At 40.3% G+C, this 11,529-nt stretch overlaps 1 protein-coding gene across 1 annotated transcript in view; it reads right to left on the bottom strand.

Annotated features, from left to right (window-relative positions):
• The window catches only part of Npas3 (neuronal PAS domain protein 3), an 823,498-nt gene that overhangs the window by 679,073 nt on the left and 132,896 nt on the right, over window positions 1-11,529 (bottom strand). The gene's annotated exons all lie outside the window — the stretch shown is intronic.

Genomic DNA, 11,529 nt, shown 5'->3' with positions numbered 1-11,529 from the left:
CTGAAAGGACCCTGATATAGCTCTCTCTTGTGAGGCTATTCTTGGGCCTAGCAAACACAGAAGTGGATGCTCACAGTCAACTATTGGATGGAACACAGGGCCCCCGATGGAGGAGCTAGAGAAAGTACCCAAGGAGCTAAAGGGATCCGCAACCCTATGGGTGGAACAGCAATATGAACTAACCACTTCCCCTGGAGCTCCTGTATCTAGCTGCGTATGTAACAGAAGATGGCCTAGTTGGCCATCAGTGGAAAGAGAGGCCCATTGGTCTTGCAAACTTTATATGCCTAAGTACAGGGGAATGCCAGGGCCAAGAAGTGGGAGTAGGCGGGGGGGGGGGGGAGCAAGGGCACGGGGGACTTTTGGGATAGCATTTGAAATGTAAATGAAGAAAACTCCTAATTTAAAAAAAAAGAAATCCCCCATATCAGTGAAAAAGAAAGAAAGAAAGAAAGAAAGAAAGAAAGAAAGAAAGAAAGAAAGAAAGAAAGAAAGAAAGTGCCATGCTGCTGAGGCTGGTTCTACCTGTGCTTAAGTAATCCTCCTGCCCCAGACCCCTAAGTACCTGGGGCTACCATGCCTGGTTGATTTTCTACTATACCTGAGGAACGTCTCTACATTATCTTTTTTTTTTTTTTTAGGAGAAAGGCATGCTTATTTGCAAATAATTAAATGAAGTAGACACTTAACAAATGCTTGAAGACTGCCAGAGTAAAGATATGTAACAAATTAAAAGGTGGAGAAGTTAAGCAGTCACCTTAGAGAATAAAAAATTTCCAGCACAACTGGAAACATCTACAAAATTAAGGCACGTTTTCTTTGCTTGGGCTTAGTTCAAAGCCTGAGAAAAAACTCGAGTCAATCTTCCTTCTATCTGAGGCAGCACACCCTCCACATCAGTAACCTCTCTCCTCACGCCCTCACTTCCATTACCAAAGCTAGCTGTGCCAATGAAGCAGCTCCACTGTGTGGCAATGCCCTTCCTATTTGACTACTGAGGCTCTTAGGGTACTGGCTCAATGTTCTTCTTCCTACGTGTACTGTAAAACAGATACTATTCCCATCTATATCTTACAGATGCAGAAGCCAGGGTTATAAAGATTAAGTCAGGATTTGTCAGTTACAAGATTAACAACAGATCTCATTTTCTAGAGCTAGCCCCTATTTCTTCATTTGCTAGAGCTAGCTCCTACTTCTTCTCCCCTTTGGTTCTATTTTCTGCTCAAAACTATTCTGTGGGAGTTTTTATGTGACATTACAGTGGGAATTTCCTCCTAGACACATCCCCAGTCAAGGCCAGTGGCAGATAGCCACATGGAGAGTGGATGGATGGAAGGAAGCAAGAGCTGAGAGAGCCAAACCACCAAGGTACGAGTTAAGTACCAGATGTTGGTGGCCACAGTGGGGGCACTGGTGATGCCAGGAACAGATGTGACAACCACCATGGGGACAAACCACCAGGGTAAAGTACCTGTTTAAAAAGGGTGAGAGAGGAAATGAGAATAGAGAGGTCAGGATGGTCTTCAGTTAAGTATTCATACAACTCAGTGAATGGTGACCCTGTGTATGCAAATAAAGAACAAGGAAGAAAGAACTAAATTGTTCAGGATAAGATGGGAAGCCAGTGGCTGTTGGATATCCAACAATGAGGAAGCAGAATGAGTATGGCTGAGCTCATGAGAAAGGATTAAGGCAGCAACATAAACTAGGGCATATCCAGCAAAATGAGATGGTCCAGGTCCTATGATGTAACTTGAACTCTACTTTTAGATACTCTAAGGTGGTCAATGGCTTCAGAGGCAATACACTGATAAAAATATTATGTATCAGATCAGTATAACATCCATCTTCTGCTAATGAAGCAATCACTTTAAGAAAATATTTTCCAAAAATATTCACAGGTTTAAAGGTATTTTAGGAAAACATTATCTGTTCCTTTTAAACAGCCGTGTGCACTTCCAGCCTTCCCTGTGCTGGCCCTTTCTGTCCAGCCTTCCCTGTGCTGGCCCTTTCTGTCCAGCCTTCCCTGTGCTGGCCCTTTCTGTCCAGCCTNCTGTCCAGCCTTCCCTGTGCTGGCCCTTTCTGTCCAGCCTTCCCTGTGCTGGCCCTTTCTGTCCAGCCTTCCCTGTGCTGGCCCTTTCTGTCCAGATTACATTGCTTCAGGTTATTGGTCTTCCCCTGCTAGCCACGGAATGTATTCTTTGTTTAAACATACTGTCACTCTTTTTTCTCCATTTATGTATTTCCAAAGATAAGTGTTTGTAACCTCTCTTTCCTTCTAACTGGCCGACTTGGGAAATGTCATATTTACCTCCTGACACCGTGCAATAACACATAATAGTCTCATCTCCGAATTCTGTAGTGACGAGTCTACCAGCTGTCTTAGTAACAAGGAACCTTGTATTTTCTTATTGAAGGGCATTGTGAGTGAGAGAAGACATTAAAGAACATAAAGGCTTAAACCTATGAGCGTGTGGATGTGCTCAAGGGTGAGATGTGTTGTGTGTGTACGTGTGTGTATATACACATGTGAGCAGGCAAGGATGTGTATCTACAGGCTATGGGAGGAAATCCAAGTAGAGTCTAGCTATTCCAGAAAGATAGAATCGCAGGATCCTGAATAAGTCCCCAACCAGAAACACTGCACTATAATTTATTACTTTACTGATGACCCTTCAAATGCAATAAAGAATCCAGTAAATCAGGATAATTGATAATTCGGGGTTATGTGGAGTTCAGGCTTATATTATGTAATAATGTAAAAATATATACCCAGGTAAACATTGCCCTTCATCCAGAACAACCCATGTCAGTGCTTTGGAAGCACCTACTGAGAGTGAACCAAAAAGAAAAAGTATGACCAGAGGCCAGGATTTCAGGCTGGTATTTTAGTGCAATTAAACATTTTTTCACATTTATTAAGACTGACCCTAATTGCTTACATTGTAAAACTTAAATGATGGAAAATAGGCACTAAAGTTAATTTATGACCCGGGACTTTCATTAATTCAAGATTGACAAACCTCCCTAATAATTCTTTAGTCATTTTCTTAAGTGAAACATGCAAATGGCGTTTTCCCCTCAATTTTCAGTGAGAAAAGTAGGAAGCAGACATTGACAGTTACATTTTCCCCCTAAAATACAAATGTATCTACAAAATGTCTGGGTAGGTCCTTTTATGATGAATCCTTAGGGCCGTAAAAAACACCTATAGAGATAAATTCTGTTTATAATGCTCAGAATGCTTCTTTTCAGGATAAACTTATGTAAAATTATCATGGCTGAAGCTTTTTTAAAAAGTGGTTCAATTTAGTATTCTCTCTCTATTGCGGCCCTGTACCTCAGTAGTCAGTCCAGGAAACAAACCGACAGCTCATTGCCACAATTCCCAATGTCCAAAATCACATGATCACAGAGGATCCAGGCAGAGATCTAGGTACCTATAAACAAATCATTCTGTCCTTAAAGCAGGAAAAAATATAAAAACCAAACATCAACAACTAACTACACCTAAGACAATTGTACTGCCTACAGACATTTTATAGGGACAAGGAGACCTGGGCTAATTTTAGACATTCTATAAAGGTACATATGCTTGTTCTGAAATATTTCAAAAATCCTTAGAAGTTGTTCCTAAATCAAGGCCTATTGATTAGTCTTCTGTAAAGAAAACAAAACGCAGTGTCTATCTAAACTTGTGAGGCCAGCAGTAGGTCACAGTGCACAGCTTCCTGGCCCTGCTGCTTTGGTTTGGTTTGGTTTGGTTTGGTTTGGTTTGGTTTGGTTTGGTTTGGTTTGGGTTTGGTTTGGTTTGGTTGTTATTGGTTTTCTGTAAGAGTATCTCACAACCTTTACTCTTTGTTACTCAAAAGGTTATCAGAACATTTTAGATAACAGATTTTCAAGTTAACATATTAGGTCTGTAGGATACAATGTTTTAGAAATGTCCCTATTTCTTTATTGGGTTTCTGCACATGCTGTGTAGCTTCATGTAGCCTCGTAACGCGTTCTGCTAAAGGTTTAGGGATATTTATTGAGCTAATTGAAACTGGTTGCATAACCTTAAGTCGCTCCGTTTAGAAAACAGAAAACTATTCCAACTTTCTAATGCTATTTCTTATTAATCAAACTATTCTTTCCCTTTCTTGGATATAAAAAATTTTTTTTTAACTAACTGATCTGAACCTAGATAAATAGGCTCTACAGAATGGGCTCTCTAGTCCTTGTATCCTTGAAACATGGGCACAATTTTTGCAAGTGTAGAAAATACACACGATGATTTCTGAGTTCGAGGCCAGCCTGGTCTACAAAGTGAGTTCCAGGACAGCCAGGGCTATACAGAGAAACTCTGTCTCGAAAAAAAAAAAAAAAAGAAAGATTTGTTAAGTCCATGTCGTCAAGTCTCAGACTAATTAGTGCTTGCACTCTAAGGCTGCACGAGTTAAAAAAACACCCATTTATGCTGATGCCCTTAGGACCTGGCAATCCAAGTAATCTCACAGTGGCCAAGTGCACATTTTATGAGCTTATGCATGAGAAGATGGTCTCACATTAGACCTGAGCTTACACTTCAGCACCTTTGTGTGTGTTAGGAAAAGTCCACCAAGGCCCCTCTCTGGGCAGGTTTGGCTCCATGGAGGTAACACAGCATGTAGCTAAGGAAACACCAACAGAACTTCAGGCCAACAAAGTTTCCCATGCAGACACTTCCATACAGCAACACAAGCAACACCGGGTTTTCATCTCCATTTATTTATTTATTTATTTATTTATTTATTTATTTGGAGCTTTTTTTTTTTTAAATCAGATATTTTCTTCATTTACACTTTAAATGCTATCCTCTTTCCTGGCTCCCCCTCTGAAAACCCTCCATCCCCTTCCCCCTCCTGCTGCTCACCAACCCATCCACTCCAGTTTCCAGACCCTGAAGCTCCCCTATACTGGGGCATAGAACCATCACAGGACCAAAGGGCCTTTCCTCCCATTGATGACCGACTAGGTCATCATCTGTTACATATGCAGCTAGAGCCATGGGTCCCTCCATGTGTTTTCTTTGGTTGGTAATTTAGTCCCGGGGAGTTCTGGGGGTACTGGTTGGTTCATATTGTTGTTCCTCCTATAGGCTGCAAACTTCTTGAGCTCCTTGGGTACTTTCTCTAGCTCCTTCATTGGGCATCCTGTGTTCAGTCCAATGGATGGCTGAGAGCATCCACCTCTATATTTGTAAGGCACTGGCAGAGCCTCTCAGGAGACAGCTATATAAGGCTCCTGTCAGCAAGCTCTTGTTGGCATCCACAATAGTGTCTGGGTTTGGTCATCTCGATTTAAATTATGGAAGAAAAATTCATCTGAGATCTCAAACCAGACTTCATGGAATGGGGGAAGATTATTAAGTCCAAGGACAGTTTAGGCAATATAGTAAGACTGTGAAAGCAATGAATAAGTAAATAAAAATAAATATAAGACACCACCATGTCCCAGTGTTCCTGATTCCATTTCTAAATTAGTCTCTTTAGTTTAACTATCTTAGTTTGACTATATCAAGTTAAATAAAATAGAAAAATCATATTCTGATATGTCAGTTCTATTTTCTTGCCTTTTTTAAAAATAAGAATGAAAGGGCTCAAGTTTAGGTGATAGAGACATAGTCTTTGATAATGTTCCTCCATTGTTCCACAGCTGTTACCCATAGAACTTTGAAATTAGACTTTTGATACATTACGTACATGCCTATTATTAGCTATATTACCTTTCTGGGTCTGTTTTATAAAGAGGTTATTTTAAATATTAAAACAAACCATGAACCAAGGGGCTTAGCGTAGTACTGTTAACTGTGGGTAGTTTTTCTGTAAAAATATTAAAGTCAAATGAATATTGGAATTGCATTGGCAGAAGGCTAATTAATCTTATCTCCCTCCCTTTGTCTACCCCACCCCTACACACACACACACACACACACACACACACACACACACAGACCTCTGCAAACCAGTTGCCATGCATAAGTGTATGAGAAATTAATTCCACATCAGATGCAAATCAAAAGGTTTTGTGAAAACATTTTGGAGATTGTGGAGTTCACAAATAGTTCTTAAATAAGACACAATATTTTAAAAGGGGGAAAACATGTTATATCATATCAGAGAATTTCTTTTTATCTCTGGATATAATTGAAGGAGAGAAAAAGAAAGATAAAGAGACAATAGGTGTATCTTATAAAAATCAATGAAGACCACATCTGAAAGTTTTGCTACTTAACAAAAAAGTTAACTCAACAGAAAAAAAGTTACCATCAAACTTAAAAACATACTTTAAAAAATGTATAGTGAACGAGCAATCTATATTTGAAAATGTGCTCATCATCATCAATCATAACGCGATCATGCTCAGCAGAATTAGCAAAGGCGAAAGCCAGAAGACATGCTGGAAATGCAGAGGCAAAAGAACAGCCACTTTGGAAAACTGGTGTTTCCAAAGGACAATCATTCATTCATATATATAAATATATTATATATTATATACATATATATAATATATATAAACTATAACTAAACAATTTATGTATCTACACAAGATTCAGCATAAATGAGCAGAAATCTGTCACTCATGTAGGAATACACTGTTGTGGAAATCCCAGGTTTAGTGAGAGACCCCCATTTCAAAAAATAAGGCAGGGAGCAATTAAAAATGACATTCAATGTTGACTTGTGGCCTCCACAAGCATACCACACATGTGCACATACCTGCATTAACACACACACACACACACACACACACACAAGCACATACACATACACAGATTAACACACACAGAAGAAGGAACAAACAGTAATACTATATAAATACATGGCTCGATCTCACAAAGACCATGGTGATCAAAAGCTGTTAAGGATCAGGGCTGGAGAGATGGCTCAGCAGTTGAGATCATGGCTGCTTTTACCAACCACCCAAGAGCAATTCCCAGCACACACCAGGCTGCTCATAATCATGTGCAGCTCCAGTTTCAGAGGATCTGATGCCCTCTCCTGGCCTCCACTGCTAACAAATGTGCACATGGTGCACACATACGTGCAGGCAAAATATCCATACAAATAAAATAATCTTTGAAGATGTCAAACGTCAAAATGTATACTATACGCCATCATTTCATTAAGTGATAATAGAAAAGATTGTATGGTTTTAGGGGCAAATTTACTCTTGAAGTGGAAAAAAAAACTGGCAAGAAGGAGCCACAAGCGTGTCTTATACTGCATCTCTAGTATTTCACTTCCTCATCAAGGTTGTTAGATACACGCAGTCCACCTTTTGGTCCAGATTCGCAGAGAAGAGGCTAGGTTAAGCGTTAGAACATTTGAAAAGGGGCATCAGAGCTAAGATAATTAAACAACATTGCAAGTGCTATGGGGTACACGCTATGGTAACAGGAGTAAGACTTCGGAAGGGCTGCTAGGAGACTTCCATAGTCCTTACCAACCATCACAGAGGGCAAAGAAAACATTCTCCTTCCAGACACACTGGCAAAAACAGAGGCTTCTTGAGTTCCATAAAACTCAGACCATGGATAGGCACACACAACACCCAAGCAACCAGAAGACAAGCACATTTAACAATGAAACGCAGATTATGTAATTCAACTCTAACATTCATCATTGCTGTAAGAAAACTGAGGCACAGAGGGACCGAGCATTGCGCACACTCATAGCTTTGACGAATGACCTGAGCTGGAGGCATGAACTATGTAGCTTGGGTTTTAAAAATGAAGTAGGTTCATTATCTGATTCAGACATTACACGAATTAAGTTTGAACGTGAAAGGGCGGGGGTGACAGGTGACCGTGAAGTACCAAAAGCCACAATAACTAGGATCCAAGAATTGGTAAGCACAACTTCTTGGTACTTTCTATTCATACTCAAGGTAATCAATTATCACACAGTTTCCTCAACCAGTTTTATTGTTATTGTTTTAAGATAATGTCTGTATCCCCAAAAGCAACTCTCTCTTTTTTTTTTTGGGGGGTTGAAAAGGAGACATTTAATTTTCTCATGTATAAAGAACTTCAGATAATTGTAGGCATCTTTTTTTCCTTTGTTTTTGTTTGTTTGTTTTGTTTTTGTTTGTTTATTAGATATTTTCTTTATTTACATTTCAAATGTTATCCCCTTTCCTAGTTTCCCCTCCAAAAATCCCCTATCCTCTCCCCCTCTCCCTGCTCCCCAATTGGCCCTGGCATTCCCCTTACTGGGACACAGAACCTTCATAGGACCAAGGGCCTCTCCTCCAATTGATGATTGACTAGGCCATCCTCTGCTACATATGCAGCTGGAGCCACGAGTCCCAATATGTATTTTTTTCTCTGATTGGTGGTTTAGTCCCATGGAGCTCTGGAGGTACTGGTTAGTTCATATTGATGTTCCTCCTATGGGGCTGCAAACCGCTTCAGTTCCTTGGGTACTTTCTCTAGCTCCTTCATTGGGGACTCTGTGCTCTGTCTAATGGATGACTGTGAGCATCCTCTTCTGTATTAGTCAGGCACTGGCAGAGCCTCTCAGGAACTCTCTACTAAGAAAATCTATGGGCCCAGGAATGCATGAAGCCCTGAAGACTGACTATACTAAGGAGGAAGTTTCCCACCTCTTGACATTCAGAACAAAACCCAGAGCTGACTGTATCAGTATGTGCTGCTGATCCAACATAGAGACCTCTCCTTCATGTACATTAGACTCATGAAGTTAAGCTAGAAGCACCTTCACAACAGAGAAGAATGGCCATGGCTTAGTGCAAGACTTTCCACATGCTCGGTATCATAGCAGCATCCTGACTTTATGTTATTAATCTTTGCCGTTGGACAAGGTACCTCTCTCCAGCAAGAATACCGTGAAGCACAGGATTTATAGCAATCATGAATTTCCTTCCAGTTTCTACCTTCTCCGCCAAGTACAGGAGGAAAGCGTTCATCTCACCAGGCAGCTTATTAGGATTAGCGCTGAATGAGACACCACAGAATGTCAGGCCTATCAGTTACTAAACACGCATCATACAAACTTTGTCTTTGCGAGAACCTCTGCTTGGCATTTGTCATCCACCTGAATAATTAACAAGTACATGCTGCCTGCCAGCAGCATAGGGAATTAATTTCCCCTGATTACATGCAGATCACGTCCATAAAGACTCAGACCACACATCCTCTGTACTCCCGCTTCTCACTGCTACAGGTAAGGACCCCACTGTGTAGCCTCCAGGTCTTAGATGATTTAGAACTCGGGACTGTCAAGATACCAAGGGTCTATGTACACTTTTTTGATGGCTGCTTGGAATTCTGCCCTAACTTATTCAAAGCCAAGGAATTTATTTTAACTACTTTTCTGCCATTTTAAAATAAAAATAATTCTACAGTTATATATGTTCACTTTTTTTAAAAATTGGTGTGAATAACTGCATGTTCTGAAAACCACACTCATTAAAGTTTTCAGCAAAGCATCTATTTCAGGAAAAAAAAAAATAACACCAGCGGTAAACACAGCAGAGCTGAGACTTGAAACGAGTATCAGCTCGACTGGGACTTACACGTACAATTATGACAGCAATGAATTTGGACTTCTAATTTCACATGAAATCAACAAGATAAAAAATGTGTGGCTGGCAATGGAGAGGGGAGATCAATATCATAAGCTAAATTCTTCACAACTGGAATATCGGCTTGCCATGTCTAAGCAGAAACTGTCTCAGGAGATCATACACTAATTAATGAAACTTTGTTGAATGCATCTCTTTAAATGCCTGCCTCCAAATAATAATTTCTCATCTGCATAGTTAGTTCTATGACGATTAAAAGAGAATATTTTTAGACCTTACGCAAAAGTTATTAGTGTTATAAAGGAAAATAAGCTATTGAGTTCTCTCCCTGAAAAAGTATAATTTTCAAGGAGGCTGTGAAACCTTGTTCGGTGAGGGCAGCCGTCAACTTGCTCTGCGTGCGTATCTCCAGGTACATCCTTCCTTCAATGAAGTCATGGCACAGACCAACTTCACCCGTGGGCACTCACTCCTGTTAAATATGGAAGGCTGCAGAGGAGTGGGACCCTCACTGGTCACAAGACATAGACATGTGAAGGACAGTACGAGTAGCAGAACACTCCTTGTTCTAGTTAAGTTGATGACATCATTGGGCACATATTAAAATATGCTCTTCCTGTTGTGAAAGCCGATTCATGTTGATAAGCTATGCTAACATTAAAATCACCTACTTTAGACAGAATGGCTGAGACTTCACTCTTCATTCAATGAGATGCTTCGATCCTTTGCTTGAAGACCTATTCAAGTATTCACGATGGTTAAATATATTTAAATTTGAAAATACGTTTTCCCTTCAACTCTCACTAGATCAATGTTTAGAACTACTGCCTTCTACAGTTACATTTGTAAAAAATTATGACTTGCGACTCCTGTTTTAACATAGTTAACCAATTTAGATGCATCATTTGGATCAACATAAATCTTTTTTAATGACTGCACAGAAGTGAGGTGTTATACTTAGTACCTTTTTGCAGTAATGTGATTATCTGTACAGAAGTCATTAATAATGTCATGGTCAGAAAACAAATATCCTACATAAAGCTAATTTGCTAGGTTTAACTTGATCTAATTCTGGGAGAAATGTGAGGCTTGAAATTTCTAATTTTAAAATATCTATGAATGGAAAGGAACTGTGTGTAATACCATTTTATCCATGTCCTCATAGCATGTTTAGTATTGTTGCCACTCTTATTGAAATTTAAATTGAAAACACTTGGCTTCGTCTATAGCCTGGAGACCTAGATCAAACTGCAGACCCACTATCATAAGGCAACTAAAATTGAGGCCTTGGCCCCATCCTCTGGGCTACATTTTCACATCACGCTAGAATCTGGGCAATTCATGGATGATTAGCAAATTAAAAGGAATGACAAACCTTTTCTACAACTTTTCTAACTCTTATAATAACCTGGGATGGATGCCTGTACTCCCCCTGCCAGGTGAACAGGGCGGTTATGTGGCAGGAGAGGAGAGGAGAGGAGATGAGGAGGCTTTATTTCATTAAGAAGGGGTGGGGGACAATGACAAGGAATCACCCAAGGTCAAGCACTGGAATTCATTTTAAATCAGAATGAAGGTGTGTGCAGTGCAGTGTGGGGTGAGCCTGGCATCCCTCATCTCACCGATCTGCTTTCCTCCATTGCCATGGGTTACATGCACAAGTCTGTGTTCCTCTTCTTTCTCCACAACTGAGATGGTAACTCAGGGAAACTCCAACTTGGGAGCAAGCATCCCAAGCATCCCGAGTTTACTGTGATGTTTTTGGAAACAAGGGCTTCCCATAGAAACTGCCAAATCCTGATCCCGAGTCCATCACAGCAACTACAATAACAGGACAGTGAGGCAACAAACAGGATCTTTGTATAACGTGGTCCTGTGACAACAGCACAAGCCTCTATGACTCTGCCTGTGCTCCTCAGGTGACCTGATCCTCACAGAGACCCAGCAGCCCTAAGG

The sequence above is a fragment of the Mus caroli genome, chromosome 12, assembly GCF_900094665.2.
Source record: "Mus caroli chromosome 12, CAROLI_EIJ_v1.1, whole genome shotgun sequence".
NCBI lineage: Eukaryota > Metazoa > Chordata > Mammalia > Rodentia > Muridae > Mus > Mus caroli.
This window is presented reverse-complemented; position numbering and strand designations above follow the sequence as displayed.